Raw genomic sequence first — 23687 nt, 5'->3', positions numbered from 1 at the left:
TGCCGGCTTAACTGTCCGGCTTATATGACTATGTCTGCCGGGTTACATAACTGTGTCTGCTGGGTTATATGACTGTGTCAGCCGGGTTATATGACTGTGTCTGCCGGCTTACAATGCTTAACTGTTCCCGCCGGCTTATAATCTACCTGGTCACCAATGAAACATCAAGTCCCAGCTGGGTCATATCTCCGGCCGGGTCATACCGTGGGGTATATCCCCGACATTAGCCCCCAGTTTAATTTGGATTCATCCATGTTAAACTGATCCTGTAAACAAAACACAAGAAAAATTTTAACAGGGTATGCTCCGGGTTAAATATTTTTGTAAGCCGGCACCTGGTCATCCTTAACTCCTTGTTATTTCCTCCTTCAAAAATCTGGGTCAATGAGCCAACTTCATAATCAATTTGCTTACGTTGGTTTCTCACAGAGAAAGACTGTGAAGAATAATTCATTTGACTCAGCTCCCAAATGCTTAAAAATATTGGTCTTGAAATACTCATGTGACCTTCAACCGGCTTAAAGATGAAAAAACTTGCCGGGTTCATAAATAGATGATGCCAAGTCATAATTGTTGCCGATGCCGGGTCAAAACTGAGAATTTTGAAAATTTCTCTCCCTCATATCCATATTACCTGTAGCCCCCAAGTCTTGAGCAGAACAAAGTAATGACTTAAGACTTGCTTCAACAAAAATATTATCACTTTGAAGAAATCCATGTTGTTTATCTCAATCACTAGTCAAAACTGAGTATTCCACATATGTAGCCCCCAAGTGCCGGGTTGTCATGCTTGCAGTAACCTGGGACTTGAAATTGCTTTATGCTCATAAAAACTTCAACCAGTGTAGGCCCCAAGGGCCGGGTCATTATGCATTAATGAGCAGGGACTTTATAGATATGAACATATAGACTTGAACATCAATGTGTAGCCCCCAAGGGTCGGGTCATTATGCAATAATGAGCAGGGACTTTGTAGATATGATCATATAGACTTGAACAACAACGTGTAGCACCCAAGGGCCGGCTCATTATGATATGATGAGTCAGATCTTCAATAAGGCCAGTAAAAATGACTTTGCATTAGCCCCCAAGTGTCATGGTGCATGCTTGCAGTGACATGAGACTTGCACATTTGATGTAATCTCAACTTGAATAATGTAGCCCCCAAGTGCCGGGTCATAAGCCTGCAGCAGCTCGGGACTATTTCTTCCACTATAGAATAATAATATCCATTGATAAAATAATAGCCATTGCGCTTAAAGCGGCTATGAAAATCTCAATCATAATACTGGTTATTGATAACCATAATAAGAATCAAGCCATGTTGGCTATTAAATATTTGAATTGTACTGCCGGTTTAAGATACCTGTGTAATAAGGGTGATAACCCAATCTTTAGAAGCCAAAAAACCTTCAAATGTTTATGATTGTCATATATGGCGACTTATCATCCAAAGTCAAGCCGGGTTAATCGAAACCACATATATGCTTCATATATGAACAAAAAGGTCTCAAGATAAACCCAAAATACTGCTTTCAAAAAACTTAAGCCTAATAGAAAGAAAAATCGAGGCTTCTAATTCGAATACGATCAGTAAACCGTTCTAAAGGGGTTAAGCTAAGATTCGAATACGATCATATAGCCCCCAGTGGCTTTGGCGTTGCCGATCAAGAGGGTACCGGCAGCTATGTTCTCTTTGGTTCGAATACGACCTATGTTTGAACAGGAAGCCCCCAAATGACCTTGAGAGTTGTTTAATGACGCTGATTCGAATACGATCCACGTCAGACCCAAAGGGGTTGAGCTATGATTCGGATACGATCAAGAAGCCCCCTAGTGAGTTTGGCAGCGTGCCGATCAAGAGGGTACCGACAGCTATGTTCTCTTTGGTTCGAATACGACCTATGCTTGAACAGGAAGCCCCCTAGTGATCTTGAGAGGTTTCTAACGACCCTGATTCGAATATGATCCAAGTCGGACCCAAAAGGGATTTTCATTTGAGCCGGAAATCTTCTGATTGCCTTTTAAATTTGCACCAATGTGGCAGTAGCCTCGGGCCCGGGTTATTTTTCCCTCCAATGACCCGGAGTCTTGACTCTCACAATGTTTGCTAAGTCATGTCATCGTAACCCCCGAGTCTTAAGACTACTCAAGGAGTTGGGTTGAGACTCTCCATGCTTGACCATGATATGACTAATGGAATGAATCCTGCATGGGACAACTTGCAAACCAAAGTAATTGCTCTTTTTAAGAATATAATATGTAATATAAAATATACAGGATGGGTTTCACCTAATATGTTAGGCCAGTGATTCCACAGTGGAGTTGATAATCACCATGGTGAAGCTGAAACCAACCATGGATGAATCAGCCATGGGAGCAGGTGGATGAGCCGGCCATGGCGTTGTAAGCCGGTGCAGACGGGTGAGTCAATTGCAGGAGCGATAACCCGCACAGACGGGCAAATCAGCCACGCTATGTTGATGTAGATCGAACCGCATGGGCGGCTGCTTGCGCCCACCTGTTGAATAGTAAGCGGTCGCAGATGCCGTTGCATGATGATGCTAACGCACACCCCGCGAGTACGACATTATACCATCTTTATTATGAATCATTGTCCTGCACAAAAAATGTATATACCAAAGTGATTGTTTTTTGACAAAAAAAATATGCGCTAATAAAATAATTTTAGATGGATATCACCTGATGTTTTGCGACTGAAAGATGATCTGCACAGGACGGCAGCAGAGCAGAGCCTTGCCCGGCGACTCAGCAGAGGTCGCAGCGGCTTATAGCATGACCCTAGCAAAAAACGATCCTTGGGCGGCTCAAAAAACTACCTCCAGGTCATGTAGTTTTTTATTTTTCATTTTAATGCCCTTGACTTCTTTTTCTCCCAACCCGCCCCCTCTTATCCCTATTTTAATTCAGAAGAGGAGTCGGCGAGAGCAGAGACAAGCGGTTAAGCCGGCGACCTAGCGGAGGCGAAGCAGCGCAGCTGGACTCAGTGAGTTAGGAAGCACGGGCGTCGGGAGGCGCGGGGGCCGGCGCTGGGAGGCGGCTCGGAAGCGCTGGCGACATATGGCCAGATCAGTGAGACGGGGCCACAATCGCGGTGGGTCGCAGCGGTGGCAGATGTGGTTCGGCGAGGTCGGATCGGGCGGCTCTCAAGCAGGATTTTGGCCGCGTCCGCGGCGAAGGCGAGAGGTGGGTCATGGTTGCGCCGGCGGCTCATCTGATGGTGGTCGAGGAAGAGACGCGAGGCGCACGGGAAGCCAGCGTGAGCGGCTCGGCCTGGCTCTGCATCGGCGGTGGATATAGGCGGCTCGTGGCAGAAGTGGAGTTGGTTTGGGGCAGCTCGGCGTCGGCACATCGACTCAGAATCGGCCTCAGCAGAGGCTTGAAGCAGGGGCCGGCTCGACTTAGCGCGGAAGGTCAGAGCTCCGGTGGCAGCTCTCAGGTGGTTTAATGCAGCTCCTGCCACGGCCGTGGCTTGAAGAAATGGTGGGGGACCCGAAGGCTCTTGGTTGAAGCAAGGCCGCTCGTGGGTGAAACGCGGCGACGACTCACCGGTCGGCTCTCGGCGGAGGCAAACGGCGGCTCTGAAGCGAGGTGCTCGGGGGCGACTCATGGACGACCCGGAGATGGTCGTCAGGTGCCGACTCGGAGGTGGAGAAGGCCGGTGACGTGGAGACGAGGCGTCCTGGGAGGCCGTGGGTATGGCCCCAACAGCGGAGGCGGCAACTCGGGCGGAGCGAGGCAAGCCCTGACGGCACCAGTTCGGGCCTGAGGCGGATCATGGCGAGGCAATAGAGGTGTCACTTTGACGAGGCGTGCAACTCGACGTGAGGTCTGCAGCGAGGGTGTGGCAGTTTTCTGCGGCGACTTTGCGGCAGAACACCAAGGCAGAGGTCAGCGGACCGGCTCGGGGCATGCCAGGGGAAATGAACCGGCGAGGCGAGATGAGGAGAGCCGTGCGGACGGGTGCTTGGTGAGACGGCAGTGGAGGTGGTTCATGGCGGAGGTGCGACCATTGCTAGCGGCGAAGACGAGTTGTGGTGAGGCGTGTCACCCTTGTGGCCTACTGCGGAGTCCAACTGTGGCGGCTCGAGGGCAGCTTGCTCGCGATGCCGCGGCTGTGGCTCGGAGTGGATGGAAGGCCGGGCGCGGATGCAGCCGGCTCGTGCAGGGGCGGAGTAGCGCGAGGCCGTCACGGCGGGGGCGGTTCAAATGCGAGCGTAGGTGCTCAGCAAAGGCGCTCAGCGACTGCCCCAGCCGGTGGGTCAGCGGGGCGATTTGAGGCGCCCGACGGGTCAACGGAGAAGACTGCTGTAAGTCCAGTTTTGAAAGCGGCGACTTAAAACCGATGAACGGTGGAGGTAGCACAAAGCAGAGTCAGCAACTTGGCGCGTGGCGGTGGTTTTAGCAGAAGCCGGATCGGCTGGAAACAAGCAGCCTAAGGCGCCAGTTCACCGCGACACAGTCACTTCATTGTCCCGGGCGATTCGACAGCAGCGGAAGCACGCCGGGCAGCTCAGAGGCGGGGCCACGCATCACCACGGCAGAGTAGTCCGGGTAGCGGTCATATCTGCTTCCGGATCATGGGCGACCTGGTTCACCACGTCCGCATCCATCTCCAAACCGTGTGGCCTTCTTCCCTTGGTAGTAAAAAACTTCTGGTTGGTTTGACCTTTCGTTGGTTGTCCTCCACCAGTAGATCAGCGGCCATAGTAGATGCCTTTTTGGAATTTTTACCTGCTTGTAGTAATAGTAGCAAGCTATCCTCTCAGCGGATCGTGTGGAGCGGCAACACTAGCAACCAATCACATCAGCCCGTGGCTAATCAGTAGGCGGGTCAATTTTGCCTTCCCATGAAAAGTAGGAAACGACAAGAGGCCTTCGATTTGGCCTTCCGCCGCTCTGTGGAATTTCCTTGGGACTCGCACTGCCACGGGGAAAATTTTCTTCTGTCTCGGTCTCAGTGAATCTTCATGGTGCGTGCGTGTTGGACACCAGCGGCACACGTCATTGCTCCCAAAAATATCGGATCTGGCATTGAACCGGCAATTTTTCGGCGGCGTATCCGACGCAATTCTAATTTCTCTTGGACCAAAACCTCGTTGTACATCAAGCTCCAATGTTACTTATGATTCTGAGCATAACATGGTGAATTCACCGGCTCTGTACAAGTTTCGTCCCATGCCGGGTTATCCCGTGAGATTGCTTCATGACGGCTCTTCTTCATCCGGTTTAAACGCGAACTCCCCGAACCCTAGATGAGATCCCTTCAAGAACTCAACACCACCGTGCGCGGCCCCACGGTGGGTGCCAACTGTCGTGGAATTGTCACGGCAGATGTCCTAGTGTAAGGAATTAGTCATGAGGCCAATGCATCTATGTAGTAGCTTGAGAGGGGTTGATCGGGATGAAGGATGCGACACATAAGACAAGGATTTAGACAGCTTCAGGCCCCGGGAAACATCATCCGGTAACAACCCTACATGTTGTTTGTGGCTAGGTCTCATTATGCTCATGAGAGGAGTCGCCGTAAGCCGGCTCTCCTAGTTCTGTCTAACCTAGCGATTACTCAACCTCCCCTCTTGGGGTGCCCCGCCCCTCCTTATATAAGCTGAAGGGGTGGGTTACATGTAGAGTCCAACTCGGACTTAAGACTTAACCTATTTTTACGTCTTACCATGGGCTTCTCACCATGGGCTTCTTAACGTCTTGGGCTTCTTACAATCTGGCTTACAATGTGACTTACGGTCTGGCTTACGATCTGACTTACCATCTGGCTTACCATCTGGCTTACGATCTGACTTACCATCTGGCTTACCATCTGGCTTACCATCTGCCGGCTTAACTGTCCGGCTTATATGACTGTGTCTGTCGGGTTACATAACTATGTCTGCCGGGTTATATGACTGTGTCTGCCGGCTTACAATGCTTAACTGTTCCCGCAGGCTTATAATCTGTCGGGTCACCAATGAAACATCAATTCCCAGCCGGGTCATATCAGCGGTCGGGTCATACCGCGGGGTATATCCCCGACATTAGCCCCCAGTTTAATTGGTGACACTTCGGTGTCCCACTCCGGCGAGAGCGCGGCCGCAACTGCCATGAGAGTGCTAACAACTTGCATGAGCGCCACCACAATCTGCGGCCGGGCAGCCAAGGTAGCCCAAACGGCCGCTGTTGCTACTCAGGTGGCGGCAACGACATCTGCGATGAGGATAGCAACTGGCAAGAGGGGCACAATAGTTGTCCGTTCCACAACGGCCGCCTTAGCCCTAATGGAGGCCGCCCACGACCATGTCCCATCCACACTCACCACACAACTCACACAAAGCTTGTCCGACGATGGTCGTCAACCCACGACCGAAGAGTTGGCAATCGCCGAGAGCGTTCGAGCAGCCGTTCTTTTGTTCGAGGCATACCTTGCCACGATGGAGCCCATCCAAGCCCAGGCCGCGGCCACCCACGACCTCGTGGCGGCCTTTTCCAAAGAGATGCGGATGCTTGCTGAGTATGGTGCGTTGGATTCCATGGGGCCCCTTCCCTAGGAGATCGTCGGGCGCGAGATGGAAATGGAGGAGGCGTTGGAGATCGATGAGCAACAGCCAGAGTAGTATGCTTTGTTTAGAGTGCCGGTCTTTAATTTGTTAGAGTAATGTTTAGGTCAGCTAGCTCTGCTTAATTGTTGTACTTGCTGGTGTAACTAGGGAAATTTAGACCAAAATTTGCAAGTTCAAACTCATCACACACGGGATAAGCTATATGCATTGTTTGTGATGTTCACATATGGTGCACAGTGTTGAATAAGGTACCATGTCTGATGACACTTTGCGCACCAGTTTTTCACTTCACCGAGCCAAAAAAATTTGGCTTCTTTGTAAATTTCTACCTCCCCCGCCCCTACCCCTGACCAAAAGCTACATTTCCCCTGTTCCTGCCTTCCTTTACAAGTTGAAACATTCACTGCTTGCTTGCAGCGCCGCCTCCTTGCTGGCGGCCCTACTTCACGCTGCTCGGCCTCGTCGATCTAGGCAAGTAATGCACACTGATAACCCACAAGTATAGGGGATCACAACAGTTTTCGAGGGTAGAGTATTCAACCCAAATTTATATATTCGACACATGGGGAGCCAAAGAATATTTACAAGTATTAACAGCTGAGTTGTGAATTCAACCACACCTGGAGATTAATTATCTATAGCAAAGTGAGTCGGTAGCAAAGTAGCATGGTAATTTTGATAGCAGTAGAAACAACAATAGTAACAGTAATAGTGATAGCAATGATTTTGTAGCAAGTGCAATGGTGACAGTAGCAATAGTAACTTAGCAAGAACAATATAAGAGAAATTCGTAGGCATTGGATCGGTGAATTCGTTGGATGATATTCATCATATAATAGTCATAACCTAGGGCAATGCGGCACTAGCTCCAGTTCATAAATATAATGTAGGCATGTATTCTGTAAATAGTGATACGTGTTTATGGAAAGAACTTGCATGACATCTTTTGTCCGACCCTCTTATGGCAGCGGTGTCCTATTGGAAACTAAGGGATATTGATGCCTCCTTCTAACAAAGAACTGGAACAAAGCATTAACACATGGTGAATACATGAACTCCTCAAACTACAGTCATCACCGAGAAGTGTCCCAACTTTTGTGACTCCGGGTTTGCCGGATCATAACACATAGTAGGTGACTATAACTTGCAAGATCGGATCTAGAACATAGATATAGTGGTGATAACATAAATGGTTCGGATCAGAAATCATGGCACCCGGGCCCAAAGTGACAAGCATTAATCATGGCAAATTCATACAACATCAATCTCAGAACATAATGGATACTAGGGATCAAGTCCTAACAAAACTAACTCGAATACATGATGAATCTCATCCAACTCCTCACCGACCAGCGAGCCTATGCAGGAATTACTCACTCCCAATGGGAAGCATCATGGAATTGGTGATGGAGAAGGGTTGGTGATGACAAAGATCGAAGACCCTATAAGTGCATCTAGTGCCCCTTAGTGATTTTGGTGTATTCAAGACTTATAGGTTAAGGGACTAATATGTTTGTGAGTGTACACATGCTCTATAAGTCTATGAGGAGTTTGATACTTACGATGAAACTCGACCCCTAAAAATGTATGTCTTCAGCTGAAGACTTTGGTTCTCCTGAAGATTTTGAAAGTGAAGAAATTGGTGTGACCTTGAAGACTTGGATATTCATGCGAAGATTATGAAGCATGAGTACTTTTTTTCCGTAGTTTCATTTTCTCTTTCTTGAGTCATAAGGAACACCACACTGTTAAAGGGGGTCGAGGTAATACTAAGGAAACTGATTTCCAAGCGATGCTCATCACAAAATCCTACACCTACCCAATCCTTTCGAGTGAAGCCATTAGAAATCTCATATTAGTTCAGCCAATTTCTTCAGTGATAGAGACGAAGTTCTTCTGGTCGCTGAGGAATTTGTTCTGACTAACGAGTTAGGCTAGTGCGGATTGCCTACATAGTGAGGAACATGATAGCCCTGAGGAATTTGAACCTCAAATATCTGACCATTGCTGTGCTACGCACCTACTGTCCCGAAATATATATCCACCTAACGGTCATATCATTGAAGGGCATTTATGTCTTATCATATCGGGCTGCTCCCTAGGCTATAAATAGCCGCCCCCTACAAGCACTAGCTAGTTGGCTGCTCCGCGAGAAACTGACACTTGTCATTGAGAGCATCCCATCCTCTGAGGACTTTGAGCGAAAATCATCAAGTGAGGAAAACCCAAATCCCAAAACAAAACACCTACAAACCCAATGTGATTGAGCATCACTAAAGTGAGTGTTCCTGTGTGGAACCGATGCTTGTTACCTTTGAGGACTGTGTATCTTCCAGACGGTTAGGCGTCATGGTCTGAGCATCCAAGAGGAATTGTGGATTGCCGAGTTACCAAGTCTGTGAAGGTTTGGAAGTCACCTGTGAAGACTTACCACGAGTGTTGGGCGAGGTCTGTGTGACTTTAGCTCAAGGATAATATGGTGAGGACTGTGTGTCCGGGACTTTGTGTCCTCGAGTTTAAATACTCAGCCGCTCCAACTAGACGTACAACTGTCACAACAGTTGGAACTAGTCTACCAAATCATTATCTTCACCAAGCCAACTGGTTCTATTTCCACAACCCTTTTATTTCCTCATTCATGTGTTGATGAACCTGATCATTACTGTTTGAAGACTTTGACTAAAGATTTTCTCTATTTCCTCAAACCAATTTCTTCTATCACATTGTCTTCTGCTTGCTTATCCTATTCTCACGCTATCTATACTCTGTGCTTGTTTTCATTTCATCATGATGACTATGTTGTTGCTCTGTTATGCTTATACCTGAGTACTTATTCCGCTGCTAGTGTGTAGTTACTTTGGAATTTCTTCACCTAGAAATTCCTTAGTGACGAATTTGTAAAAATCGCCTATTCACCCCCTCTAGTCGAGATAACGCACTTTCAATTGGTATCAGAGCGAGGTACTCCCTTGTTTTGTGTGACTTTGGTTTAACCACCTAGAGGTTTAGTTATGTCAACTGCAGGAATGAAGAAAGTGTCTTGCCCCATCTTTAACAGTCATGAGTATCCCAAGTGGAAGGCCATGATGAAGAAGCGACTCAGGGCGATGAACAGCAAACTATGGACCGTCACTGAGATTGGTCTTACCAATCTATGCAAGATGGCAGAGCTGATGATATTCGGTACACTCTACTTAACCTCACGGTGAAGGATATCATCTGCTCCTGCAAATCAGTTCAGGAACATCATGCATCTCAACCATGCAAAGCTTATCTGGGACCGACTCTTTGAGGTCTATGAAGGTCATTGAACTCGTCATGATCCTTGGTTTGAGGATTTCAAGGAATCACTCAAGGAGATGACTTTCGCCCCAAAATCATCATCCACTGCACCATGCCTTATGGCAAAGGGTGCCAAGGTAACTGAATGCTACCTTCTGAATCTAGTGATGATGAATATGGTGATGAATTTGGACCCAACTACACTAAACTTGCTTCCCTTGCCACTAACAAAGAGCTCTTGAAAAAGTTCAAAACATGCTTGATGAAAGCGATGATATGTTGGGTGAGGAATTGAATCGAACTAAGGCTTTGACTGATAGTCTTCAGAAACTTCAGTCTAGGTTTGACAACCTTCAAAATCATCATAACACTCTCATAACTGATCATGAGAAGCTTTCTTATGAATTTCTTCAGAGAAAGCAAGATCTTGAGAAGTTAAAAGTGAGTTATGAAAATCTTCAGAAGGAAAACGATTCATTGCTTGCTCAACAGATCAGTTCCGCTCAGGAAGAATTTATTCCTCCATGTGTGAAATGCATTGAGCGTGAATCTGCTAATTCTTCACCTGAATGTTCAAATGCTTCTATTGCTGAAAATTCTTCAACTGTCTCTGTGGTCACAAATTTTTCATCTGAGGATACCACAAGTATCACTGACGATAATGCAGGGTTGAGGAATTGTATGTGACAGGCATATACAAAAGCCTCAAAGGGCATCAGACTCTTTGTGATGTACTCAAAGAGCAGATCTTGAACATGTACCTAGGGCAGAGTACCTTGACCTAGCCCCTTGCAAAAGGAAGCTGACAAAGTAGACTGGGTGCTGCACCATTTTCTTCTTCTGCTCTAGCTCGCTTACCTGCGCAGGCATTGTCTTGCTGGGATCGGGTCCTACTGGGGGCTCTCACTTGCCGGGATCGGAGCCCACTGTCACCTCTTCCTCGACTTCTCTCTGCGCCACTAGCGCGACACTGACCACTTGATTCGTTGCCGCCAGGTACAACATCAAGTCTCTCGTGGCTTGGGTGCGACCAGTATTGGCATAGAGGAGAGGTATCTCTTTAAATCTTGTAGTGTTGCCTCTGCCTCCGGGGTCCATTTTACTGGACCCGCCTTTTTCAGAATCTTGAAAAAGGGGAGGGCACGCTCAGCAGACTTAGAGATGAACCTACTTAGGGCGGCGACGCAGCCGGCAAGCCTCCAAACATCTTTGACCCATCTTGGCGCCTCAATTTGCTCGATTGCTTTGATCTTGTCGGGATTGGCTTTGATCCCACATCGAGACACAAAGAAACCAAGATGCTTGCCGGACGGAACGCCGAACACACACTTCTCTAGGTTGAGCTTGAGGTTAATCCTACGCAAGTTTGAAAAAGTTTGTTCCAGGTCCTGCATGAGAGTAGCCTTATCTTTGGTTTTGACCACTATGTCATCCATGTAAGCTACCATATTTCTATGGAGCTAGGGCTCAAAACCATTTTGGACTGGCCGAGCGAACGTTGAACCGGCGCTCTTCAACCTGAAAGGCATCCGTACAAAATAGTATGTACCAGATGGGGTAATGAATGTGGTTTTCTCTTCATCTTCCTTCGCCATGAAGATCTAATGATACCCCGAATAGGCATCAAGGAACGACAGCAGGTCGCACCCGGCAGTGGAGTCCACTATCTGATTGATACGTGGTAAAGGGAAAGGATCCTTAGGAAAGGCTTTATTGATATTAGTATAGTCGATACATGGCCTCCACTTCCCATTCGCCTTACGTGCAACGACCGGATTGGCAAACCACGTCGGGTGGAGAACTCCCTTGACCAAACCTGCTGCCTCCAACTTCCTGATCTCCTCGATGATAAACTCTTGTCGCTCCAAAGCTTGCTTTCTGACCTTTTGCTTGACGGGCCGTGCATGGGGGAAGATAGCAAGATGGTGCTCAATCACCTTCCTATGAACGCCGGGGATGTCAGACGCTTGCCATGCAAACACGTCGACATTTGCCCGCAGGAAGGCGACGAGCGCGTATTCCTATTTACTGTCAAGGGTGGAGCTTATGGCGATAGCTCTGCCCGTGTCGTCCTACTTGACGGACACCTTCTTGGTTTCTGGCAGGGCCGCCTTGGACTTTTTGCTCTTCCCAGTAGAGCTCTCTGGTGCATCTCCGGCGGAAACACCACACTCCAAGGAGGCGTGTTTGCCGGAGAAGGTACAAGAGCCCTTCCCGGAGACAGGAGTCTTGTCGGCGGCCGAAGCCTTACTGGTTCTCTTTCCTGTGGCAGGAGCAGGTGCCTTGGCGGCAGATGCTGCAACCGCCTCTCGGTAGGGCTGATTGGCATAGATGAGTGCATCCTTCCTATCACAGCCGATGGTGATGATGCTCATCGGGTCAGGCATCTTCAACTTGTTGTAGGCGTAGTGTGATGCCGCCATGAACATGGCCAGTGCGGGGCGGCCAAGGATCCCGTTGTATGGCAACAGGATCTCAGCGACATCGAAAACGATCCTCTCCGTCCTATAGTTGAGGTCGCCACCAAATGTGACTGGTAGCGTGACCTTTCCCTTGGGCTGACTCCTCCTCGCATTGATCCCTTGGAACGTGCCCGTTTCCTCAAGGTCCTCATCAGGGATCTGCAGCCTCTTCATTATGTTGCGTGATATCAAGTTAAGGTCGGCCCCATCGTCAACTAACATCTTCGTCACCTTGAGGTTGCATATTGTTGGGGATACCAACAACAGCAAGCACCCGACCGCAGTGGTGTGATTAGGGTGATCCTCGGTGTCAAAAACGATAGGCATGTGGGACCACCTCAACGGCTTCTGGGCATCGACCACTGGTTCCATTGCATTGTTCTCACGCGCCCACTATTTTAGTTGGCTATGAGAAGAATGCAGCGAAGCACCTCGGTCGACACAAATGACTTTTGTCGCCTTCTAGAACTCGTGCTCGGTGGATTCATCGTCATCATCACGATTGTCATCCTCTTCTTTCTTGTCGCAGCCTCTGGCAGGCCTCTCTTGCTGCTTTTCCTTGTTGTTGCGCCCTCCTTTGCTGCCGCGCTTCTTGCCAGACCCTTCAGCGCCTCCTTGGCCCTTCTCCTTGTCTCGTCTCTCGTACTCAGCCCTTTGCTACTCCATCAGGACCTCCACTTGGCGGCATTTCTGGAGATCGTGGCCCTTGGTACGGTGAATTTTGCAGTACTGCTTGTTGGAGCCCACTGACTTGACGGCAGCCGCCAAGGCCCGGCAGGTGTTACACCCGACAACTTCCTTGCCGGGGTTGTCAACCTTGGCCTTCTTGGCGGTATCGGGGTCGCCAGATTCCTCAACGGCAAGCATGGTCTTGACCTTGCGCTTCCTGTTACGCCACCGTCATTTCTTTGCTGGGGCGACGATGTCTTCATCTTCTGAATCACTTCCCATGCCGGCGTCTTCGCCGGGGTACTTCCTTCCTTCCTTTGCTCAGGGACATCTGTCGGCCAGAACGTACAGCTCGGCAACATCCGCGACCTTGTTCATGGCCAACTCTTCACGCATCTTTCGATTGCGCATGTTTTGGTGAAACACGCTGATGACGACGGCAGGATGAACATCGGGGATGTTGTATTGCACGCGGCTAAACCTCTATATGTACTTGTGCAAGGATTCGCCATCTCTCTGAGGGATCACGTGCAAATCACTCGCCTGCCCAGGAGCCACGTGGCCAACCATGAAGGCACCAACAAACTCGTGGCATAGGTTGTACCAAGAGGGAATGGAATCTATCGGCAGATGCATCAACCATGACCTAACGTTGGGCTTAAGTGCCAACGGAAAATAGTTGGCAAGTATCTTTTCGTCCCATGCCCCGGCGGCTTGCATCTCAATGGTGTAAATGCTCAAGAACTCGGACGGATGAGTCTTGCCATCATACTTCTCCGGGACTTCTGGTTTGAACGTGCGGGTGTTGGGCCACTGGAACAGCCGCAACTTGTGGGTGAATGCTGGACAAATGATTGCATACGGCAAATCACTCGCATCCCCCAGTGCAGGCCTATACTCGATGGGCCCAGCACGCCTATCAGACTAGTGACGTGCTTCCCGTCGCCGCTCGATGGTGGTTCGGGCGTCCTCCTTGCAGCATTCTTGAAGAACTTGGCGCTGGTCACGGCGCGTCCGTGGGTCGGACGATGTCGTGGACATGTTGTCCCGGGCGTCGCCCCGACGGATCGACCGTGGTTGAGGGGAGTGCACCGTGGTTGTGGCGCCCTCGACCCTTCCACTGCCTACACGCGTCGATTTGTCATTCCAGCGCCATGAGGGGCTCGCTCCCCGACGGCCATCTCTATTGCCATGGCCAATAAGGCTTTGGATAGCGGCCCTCCACTCCCCTTGCTTCTCCAAGGCAGGAGGAAAGTCGAGGATCATCTATGTCCGCGACAGTGCTTCCGCTTGCATGGGTGGCAGTGACAGGCGCGAGGAATGGGAGGAACTCAGACTTCTAATGATGTTAGAAGGAGTCCCATCTCCATTCCGCGGCCATGCGCTCTTTTTGCCTGCGCCATGATGTGCATGTCGGCCCTGCATGTCTTGAGAGTGACGCTGAGGGCTCTTACCGTGGCGACGCCCGGGGTCCTCAATGTCGCGACGTGGTTCGTCATGCACGAGCAGAGGAAACCGCGACACGCGCATTGACGAGGTCGATCTTTTGGCCTTGGAGGTCCCCGCACCGTCCGCAGGTGGCATAGCTCCACCCCTAGGCGTAGCGGCACGCCGACCCCCGTCGCCGCTGCGGAGGATTCTTGTATTCCGATGGTGTGGACAATCTTGACCTCCTCCATCGCTGGTGCCCGCCCCGTCGCCCGTCCGCGCGGGCGCGGGCGGAGCAGCCCCGGATGGGCCGATCGCTGCAGCCGTCTTCTTCTTCGGAGCCATGGTGATTAAAGAGCTACTGTACTAACTTTAGACTAGATTTTCGCAACTAATTACCCCTACCTGGCGCGCCAAAGATGTCGGGAGATCACCTATGGGGTCACAAGGATCCCTTCTATGTTCGGCAGGGGATTAGTTGCATGAAGAGAAGGTCGAGTGGTTAGCGCAAAGGGGATTATTATCCAGGTTCGGGCCGCGAGGATGCGTAATACCCTAGTCCTGCTTTATCTGGTTTATGAGTGTTCTTGAGCTTTTGAACTAGCTATGATGCGTGCTTTGTCCAAAAGTCCGAATCCTCTCTCTGTGTGCCTTGGGCCTCCTTTTATATACAAAAGGGGTTGCCGCAGTGGCACGCAGGAGGTGGCAAGCTACAACGATACAAGCTTATCGCTTGAACAACATAGGATAAGCGCATTTAATGCGATGCCTATGTGTCCTCTAACTTTATTGGGGACAGTTACAGAAGCCATCCCGTCCTTCGCCGCCCACCTCGTCTCGCCATGCGTCTGAGCCGACGAGGCATGCAGCGCCACGCTGGCCAACCAGCTGCTGTGTTGGCAAAGTGGTAAGCTTCCACGAAGATCTACATGCCGCCACGCAGGCGTCTGCTTCACTGGCATGCTTATCATCGCGTTGGAGTGGTGGCGAGGTGGCGGAACCCTGCCGAGCACGGTCCTAGCCGCGGCCCAGCAATCGTCCCTGGCAAGGCTTGCCGGGAGCCTTGGAGTCGTCCCCGACAAGGGTCCTGCCGGGGGTCTCGTAGGTCGCCTTGGCAAGGCTTGTTGCCGGGCGTGGCCCTGCTTGTCCCTTGCTGTTTGCTACTCCAAGCAGTTGTCTTGATGTTCTTCGTGCCTGTCTTGCCTTCTGTTGTCTTCCTCTACCTTGCCAAGTCTTACTGTAGGGGTGGCTGCGACCGTCCGTGCCAAGTAAGGGGTATAGAAGTACCCGTACTTTTGTACACCGACAGTAAGTATTGTTGATGCTGCAGATTTCTTCCGAGCCGAAGTGGGGAGCTCAACAGAGAAGCTGTTCTGGTCACAGTACCTTGCGCCAGAGCATCGTGTGCCCCTCAGTGATCAGCTGTAACAGCTGACCGAGCTACATAGGGTGGCTGAACTAGCCATGAAGGATGTTATAGTCTGTCTTTGGCCAGTTGAACCCATACCCAGTAGCTATTTTGGGCTTCTGAAGCAGCTCGTCGATGCCTGCCCACGACTTGACGCTATAAAGCGGTCAGTCTGTATCGAAAGTGCCCATATGGACTTTGCCCGTGTCAAGGTGCAGTGGGCGAAGATGAATGCCACCAATCTTGCAACCGAGGGACCTCCCATAGGCAAGGAACACCATACGCCGGAGTGATACTTCAATGACGTCCTTGAAGGATCCCGCATTATAGAGGGCCTGTGTTCAAAAGACATCATCTTTTAATGAATGAATCTGTGCTGCCCAAACTTTGTATTGTGAAAACAAGGCGTTTGTATAATATTAGTCTTGTTTCGTCTGAAATTATTTACCCTCCATTGTGGCTGTTTATTAAAGCTGAGAGTTGGCCAGTCGTCGGCTTCAGCCCCTCGCGTAGGTAGTATGGGGGTGTTCGGAACAGCAGAAAAACACACTTAACCCAACGACTTGGTCCTTGAAGGAGGTGCTAGTGCGGCGAACCAAGCAATCAGACTATGCGGCTTTATCACTCCCACTTAGCCATAGGAGTTTGACAATAAGATTGTAGGAGCATCCCCTGGTATTGTTCGGTTATCAGAACTTGGTTGTTGCGGACACCTGGCCAGGTAAAAACCAGTCCTTCGTGTGACACGGAAAAAATCACAAGAGATTTATACTGAGTCACCGAATAGCTGACCAGCTCTCGCCGCATCATGACAGTCAGTTTTTGGCTTTCTCTACTAAGGTGTTTATCCAGCTAACCAGAAACACAATCGCAGTAGTTCTCCCTTTACTTCCTTAGCCGAACAATTGGAATGTAAGGTAGTAACCACAGGAGCCGGGCAACCCAACTATTGACCCAAGACATGATTCGGGGCCGATGCATATAATGCTAGATTCGGGACGCCGAGTTGCACTATAGAAGTGTTCAGACTTATGTTGTTTTTAAGAAATGTACATGGCTAAATGGATCCCCTGGCAATTTAGGTCGTGTCGAGGTGTACATGACAATCAGACGAAAAAGAAGAGGGAATACATATTGGGAAATAAGCCAGTACCGAATAGTTTGGGCGAAAAATTGTTTCCATTATAGTTTGATTGATACGTCAAAACGTATTTGTACAAATAATGCTATATGCAACGAGGCTATTTTACAGGCCGAGCGAAATAGAAAGCTGTGTACAGGTACCAAAAAAGGGGAAGAGGTGATCTTGAAAGATCCTTTAGGTACTCCGCCATACATCTACGCTGCTTTTCGCCTTGGTGTGTGATCCTTTGAGAGGATTAATGAATAGGTTTTCATAAGGGGCCAGAAAAAGGGCCCTTAATATCATAAAAAGGTGATGTAGGTTGTAGGGAAGTTGAAAAGAAACGAAGTTAAGAAAAGGGTAGATATGGGGGTCCAGGTACGGTCGAGCTGTATTGTGGACTTTATCCTTGATATGCCTCCATCGTCGCCCATGGTATCTTTTGTGTAGTGATGTGCACGCGGTACATATGCCGCAGTTCGGTAGGAGCTCAGACAGAGGCCAAATTGCTAATGGAGCTCCTGACGAGCTAAACTATCATTTTGCGGGGTAGTCCGGACTCGTTCGACAGGGTCCGGTGGCTTGACTGCCAATGTGGAGTTTGGCTTGATAAGGCAGACCTGCACTTCCGCTGCGAGGGCAGCGGTGTGTTCCTCAGTATGGATGGAGTGATCCATGTTTCCATGGACTGTTATAACACCGCGTGGTCCTGGCATTTTGAGTTTAGATAAGCATACTGCAGGACCGCATTGAAGCGGGCAAACACAGTTCGTCCGAGTGCATGATAGCAACTACGAAAAGGGACAATGTCGAAGATCAAGTCTTTGCTTCGGAAGTTGTCCAACGAACCCAAGACGACCTCCAATGTTATTGAGCCCGTGCAGTGGGCCTCTACACCAGGTATTACTCCTTTAAAGGTAGTTTTGGTGGTTTGATTCTTAACGGGTCGATACCCATATTCTGGACTGTGTCGTAATAGAGCAGGTTAAGACTGTTGCCGCCATCCATGAGCACTCTCGTGAGGTGGAATCCATCGATAATTGGGCCGAGGACCAATGCGGCTGAACCTCCATGACGGATACTGGTCGGATGGTCCCTGTGATCAAAAGTAATCGGGCATGCTGACCATGGGTTGAATTTTGGGGAAACTGGCTCTATCGCATAGACGTCCCTTAACGCGCGCTTGCGCCCCTTTTTGGGGATGTGAGTAGCGTATATCATGTTCACCATCTTGACCTTGGGGGGAAATTTCTTCTGTCCCCCTGTGTTCGGTGGGCGAGGCTCCTCGTCGTCATCCTCGCTTGGTGACCCTTTCCCCCTGTGCTCGGTGTTTAACTTACCGGCCTATTTAAAGACCCAACAACTCCTATTGGTATGGTTGGCAGGCTTGTCAGGGGTGTCGTGAATCTGGCAAGGTCGATCGAGTATTAGGTCCAGGCTATATGAGTCGTCTTTGTTTCTTTTGAATGGCTTCTTCCGCTGACCGGGCTTGGAGCCACTGAATCCGATGTTGACTGCTGTGTCTTCAGCATTGTCAGTGTTGCTCCGACGCTTGTCTTTGTTGTGTTGGGGCCTGCCGTTTCTGTTCCTTGCTTCGGAAATTCCAGGATCACTGGTACTGTTGCTGCTACGGGCAAGCCAACTATCTTTGCCTACGCAAAAGCGGGTCATGGGTGATGTGAGGGCTGCCATGGACTTCGACTTTTCTTGGCCGAGGTGTCAGGCAAGCCATTCATCGTGTATGCTGTGTTTAAAGGCTGCTAGGGCCTCGGTGTCCGGACAACCAACAATTTGGTTCTTTTTGATTAGGAACCGGGTCCAGAATTTTCTGGCTGACTCTCCGGGCTGTTGGACTATGTGACTGAGGTCATCGGCGTCCAGAAGCCAGATATAAGTGCCCTGGAAGTTGTCTCTAAAGGCATCCTCCAGGTCTTCCCAGCTTCCAATAGAGTTTTCTGAGAGGCTGTTTAACCAGTGCCGAGCTGGTCCCTTAAGTTTGAGGGGGAGGTATTTGATGGCATGTATATCATCACCGCGAGCCAGGTGAATGTGGAGAAGAAAATCTTCGATCCATATTGCGGGATCTGTTGTGCTATCATATGATTCTATGTTCACAGATTTAAACCCTTCTGGGAACTGGTGCTCCATTACCTCATCGATGAAGCATAGGCGGTGTGCGGCGCCTCTATATCGGGCAACGTCACGACGCAGTTCGGATGGAGTCCGTATGCGGTTCTCGGCCCGGGTGAGGTTGTGCTTGTCGCGCCAGGCCCGATGGCCATCCTCTCGTGCTGGGGTCTGACCGGCTCTATTAGCCAGGTCCTGCCGTAGGTCATAAGTGTATCCTGCAACTATTGTCTCTCTGCCTTTATGGCGGAGTGGTGCGGGCTGGTGTTCGGCTTGAGTTGCTGCTCTTTCTTGGCGACGTTGTGGTCGGTCAGGTCCGTCGGCGGTGTTACGTGTTGGCGGTATCTGCTCTGGGGCCTCGTCGTCGAATTGGTGTAGCAGCTTGCGCTTCTGATAACTCTTAGTTGGGCGTTCGAGGCCGTATTCCTCGGCTGCCAGGCCATTGGTCCATCTGTCATTGAGCAGATCATGATCAGCTTAAAGCGGTTACTGCTTCTTTTTCAGTCTTCTTGCAGTGGCTATTAGCCGATGCTTAAAGCGCTCTTATTCGAGGGCTTCCTATGGCATGATGCATTCTTCGTTGCCGAGGCGCTCATCCTCTTCGGAGGTCGGTAAGTAATTACTATCCTCCGAGCCCTCGTTCCCGATAGGGTCGTCGGGGTTGACTTTCCCATCCTCCCAATCATCATGCTTGAATGTTGGTTCGATAGGGGCTTCTTGATCTTTGGCGTTATCCGGAGTGGTGTTTTCTTCGGCACCGGTATCACCGTCCTTTTTGCGACGTGATTTCGTGCGGCGCCGCTGACGTTGACGCTTTGGTGGTGCCACGGGGGGCTTGTCCTCGACTGGGTTTTACCACCATCACCATCGTCCTCTTTGGGTGTGTCCACCATGTACACGTCGTACGTGGAAGTAGCCGTCCAGCTCCAGTAAACGACGGGTTCTGGCTTTGTTCTTCTCCGGCATCGTCGTCCATGTCGTCGATGTCTTCGGAAGCGTAATCAAGCATGTCGGTTAAGTCCTCGACAGTGGCTATGAAGTGGCTGGCGGGTGGGACATAAAATTCCTCGCTCTCAGCCCCTAGTGTGGGCCGGGCGTAGTTCGGCAGCAATCCTTCTGTAATGGCGAGAGACCGCATTAAGTCCAGGGCCTCGTTTAAGGGTGAGGTTTGCACAGGGAAGCGAGAATCCATGGAGCGGGGTAGGACAAGAGTTCACTGGTCGAGCTCGTATAACACAGACCTCGAGAGTTCGGAGTTGGTGCTCGGAGGTGAGTCCAGCTTAATGAGGATAGAGGGAGTCTGGCATGACTCCCAACTTGCCGGTGATGCAATCCCCTCCGGTTCTCTAGTGCAAGGCTCTATAGCCGCAGAGAGTCCGGCGAGCTTTAAACTCCCATCTTCGGACCTGGTGGTGCGCTCCGGATCTTCAGCCTGAGCGGTGATATGGAAGATCAAGTCTCCTCGAATGTCAGCGACATATTTTAGATTTCCAAACTTGATCTGATGACCAGGGGCGTAGCTGTTGATCTGCTCCAGATGGCCAATCAAGTTGGCACATAGTGCGAAGCCGCCGAATAAAAAACTTGGCTGGGGAGAAAAGTATCCCTTAAGGTGGTATTGTTGTAGATGATCGATGGAGCCATCGAGCCTTCTAGCGACGGGACAGTGGAACTCGCAATGAAAGCACCAATGTTGGTGTCAAAACCGGCAGATCTCGTGTAGGGGGTCCCGAACTGTGCGTCTAAGGATCGAAGACAGGAGGCAGGAGACACGATGTTTACCCAGGTTCGGGCCCTCTTAATGGAGGTAATACCCTACTTCCGGCTTGATTGACTTTGATGAGTATAGGAGTTACAAGAGTTGATCTACCTCGAGATCGTAATGGCTAAACCCTAGATGCCTAGCCTATATGATTATGATTGCCTCTATGGACTAAACCCTCCGGTTTATATAGACACCGGTGGTGATTAAGGTTGTAAAAAGTCGGTTTACAGAGGAAGGAAACTGCACATCCAGATGCCAAGCTTGCCATCCATGCAAAGGAGAGTCCCATCCGGACACGGGAAAAGACCTTCTGTCTTGTACCTTCACGGCCCATCAATCCGGCCCATGTCACATAGGCCGGCTCCTGAGGACCCCACAGTCCAGGACTTCCTCAGCCTCCACCTCGTTGCAACGCTTCTCGACAGATGTTGCGCTGGCCAGTACCGCATCGCGAGCCTCCTTGGCTTCGGCAGCCTCCTGCCTGCTTTCCACAATGGCGGCTTCAGCCTGGCCCTAGGCCGTCCTGGCGGCTCTGTCAGCCTGGAGCCACCCTGAAACAAGCCCAGGCGCTCCCTCGCAGGGCACCTGTCAGCGTCCTGGAGGTCAGCCCGAATTTGGCTGAGCGCGGTGTAGGCTTCGTCCAAGGCCCCATGCCTGATCAGGGGCCGTAGTTCGCGAGTGTGAAGGCCTGCCGAGGAGGCGGCGTTGGCACGCTAGTTGACTCTGTGGCCAAGGAAGCGGTGGCTTGGTTGTCTTGGGGCACCGGAGGCTCCAGGCCCTTCTCGGGTACGATGAGGGCTGACGACTTCACAACCTGCTGGCTGATACATGTTTGCAACTATTTTATATAGATTTGGTATGATTTTATTAGAACTAACCTGGACTAACGTTGTTTCCAGCTGTACTACCGTGGTGTCGTTTTTTGTGCAGAAATAAAAGTTCTCGGAAGGGGTTGAAAATTTATGATGATTTTTTATGGACCAAAAGAGATCCCCGAAGCACAAGAGTTTGGCCAGGAAGTGGACAAGTAAGCCACAAGCCTGGGAACGCGCCCTCCGAGCTTATGGGCCCCTCGGGCACCGCCTTAACGTGAGACCGATGCGAAAAATTCTTATAAATGCTAAAACCCCCGAAAAGAACCCTAGATCAGAAGTTTTGCTGCCGCAAGCCTCTGTATCCACAAAAAACCAATCTAGGCCCTCTCTGGCACCCTTCCGAAGGGGGCCATCATCACCAGAGGCCATGGAGGAGGAAGCCGGAGGGGGACATCATCACCATGGAAGCCAAGAACCAGATGGAGAACCTCTCCCCATCTAGGGTGGAGGCCATGGAGGAGGAAGCACTAATGGGAGACTCTCTCCCCCTCTCTCTTGGTGGCATCAGAGTGCCGCCGGGGGAACCATAACAGCAGTGATCGTCTTCATCAACATCACCTTCCTCATCTCTTTTAAGTGGTCCACTCTCCCACACCCCACTGTAATCCCCTACTTGAACATGGTTCTTTATGCCACATATTATGATCCAATGATGGGTTGCCATCCTATGATGTTTTGAGTAGATTTCTTTTGTCTTCTGGGTTGATTGATGACCTAGATTGGTTTGAGTTGTATGTTTTAGTTTGGTGATGTCCTATGGTGCCCTCCATGTCGTGCACACGTGAGGGATTCCTGCTGTAGGGTTTACAATATGTTCATGATTCCCTTATAGTGGGTTGCTAGAGTGACAGAAGCTTAAACCCGAGTAAGGGGGTTGTTTGCGTATGGGAGTAAAGAGGACTTGATAATTTAATGTTGTGGTTGGGTTTTACCTTAATGATCTTTAGTAGTTGTGGATGAGGCTAGAGTTCCAATCATAAGTGCATATGATCCAAGTAGAGAAAGTATGTTAGCTTATGCATGTCCCTCATATAAAATTGCAATAATGATTACCGATCTTGTTAACAATTGCCTAGGACAATTCCACACACCGTTCCATCATTATTCCACACTCTCTATTTGTAATATATTGTGACATATTCTAACTTTATGATAACAACGCCTATTTTTATAATTTAGTTCTCTGATATCATGCAAAGCTATCCTCTTCATAGAGATGTTCACCATTGATGACTACCCCATCTCACGTGATGATCAGATATGGGTTAGTTGATTTGGATCATGTAGCACTTAGATAACTTGAGGGGTGATTATTTAAGTGGGAGTTCATTAGTAATTTGATTAATTGAACTTAATTTATCATGAACTTAGTCTTATAGTTTTGCATATCTATGTTGTAGATCAATGGCCTGAGCTACTGTTCCCCTGAATTTTAATGTGTTCCTTTAGAAAGCTAAGTTGAAAGATGATGGTAGCAACTACAGGGACTGGGTCCGTAACTTGAGGATTATACTCATTGCTGTAGAGAATAATTATGTCCTTGATGCACCGCTAGGTGAAAGGCCTGCTACAGGAGTTGAAGCTGATGTTATGAACGTCTGGCAAGCTCGATCTGGTGACTACTCAATAGTTCAGTGTGCCATGCTTTACGGCTTAGAACTGGGACTTCAAAGACGTTTTGAACGTTAGGGAGCATATGAGATGTTCCAAGAGTTGAAGTTAATATTTCAAGCAAATGCCCGGGTTGAGAGATATGAAGTCTCCAACAAGTTCTATAGCTGCAAGATGGAGGAGAATAGTTTTGTCAGTGAACACATACTCAAAATGTCTGGGTGTCATAACCACTTGACTCAGCTGGGAGTTGAACATCTAGTTGATAGTGTTATTAATAGAGTTCTTCGACCACTGCCACCAAGCTACAAAGGCTTCATGATGAATAATAATATGCAAGGGATGAATAAAATGATTCCTGA

The sequence above is a fragment of the Triticum dicoccoides genome, chromosome 4B (genome assembly GCF_002162155.2).
Source record: "Triticum dicoccoides isolate Atlit2015 ecotype Zavitan chromosome 4B, WEW_v2.0, whole genome shotgun sequence".
In the NCBI taxonomy this organism is placed as follows: Eukaryota; Viridiplantae; Streptophyta; class Magnoliopsida; order Poales; family Poaceae; genus Triticum; species Triticum dicoccoides.
The sequence above is the reverse complement of the archived record's forward strand: the minus strand, read 5'-3'. Positions refer to the sequence as shown.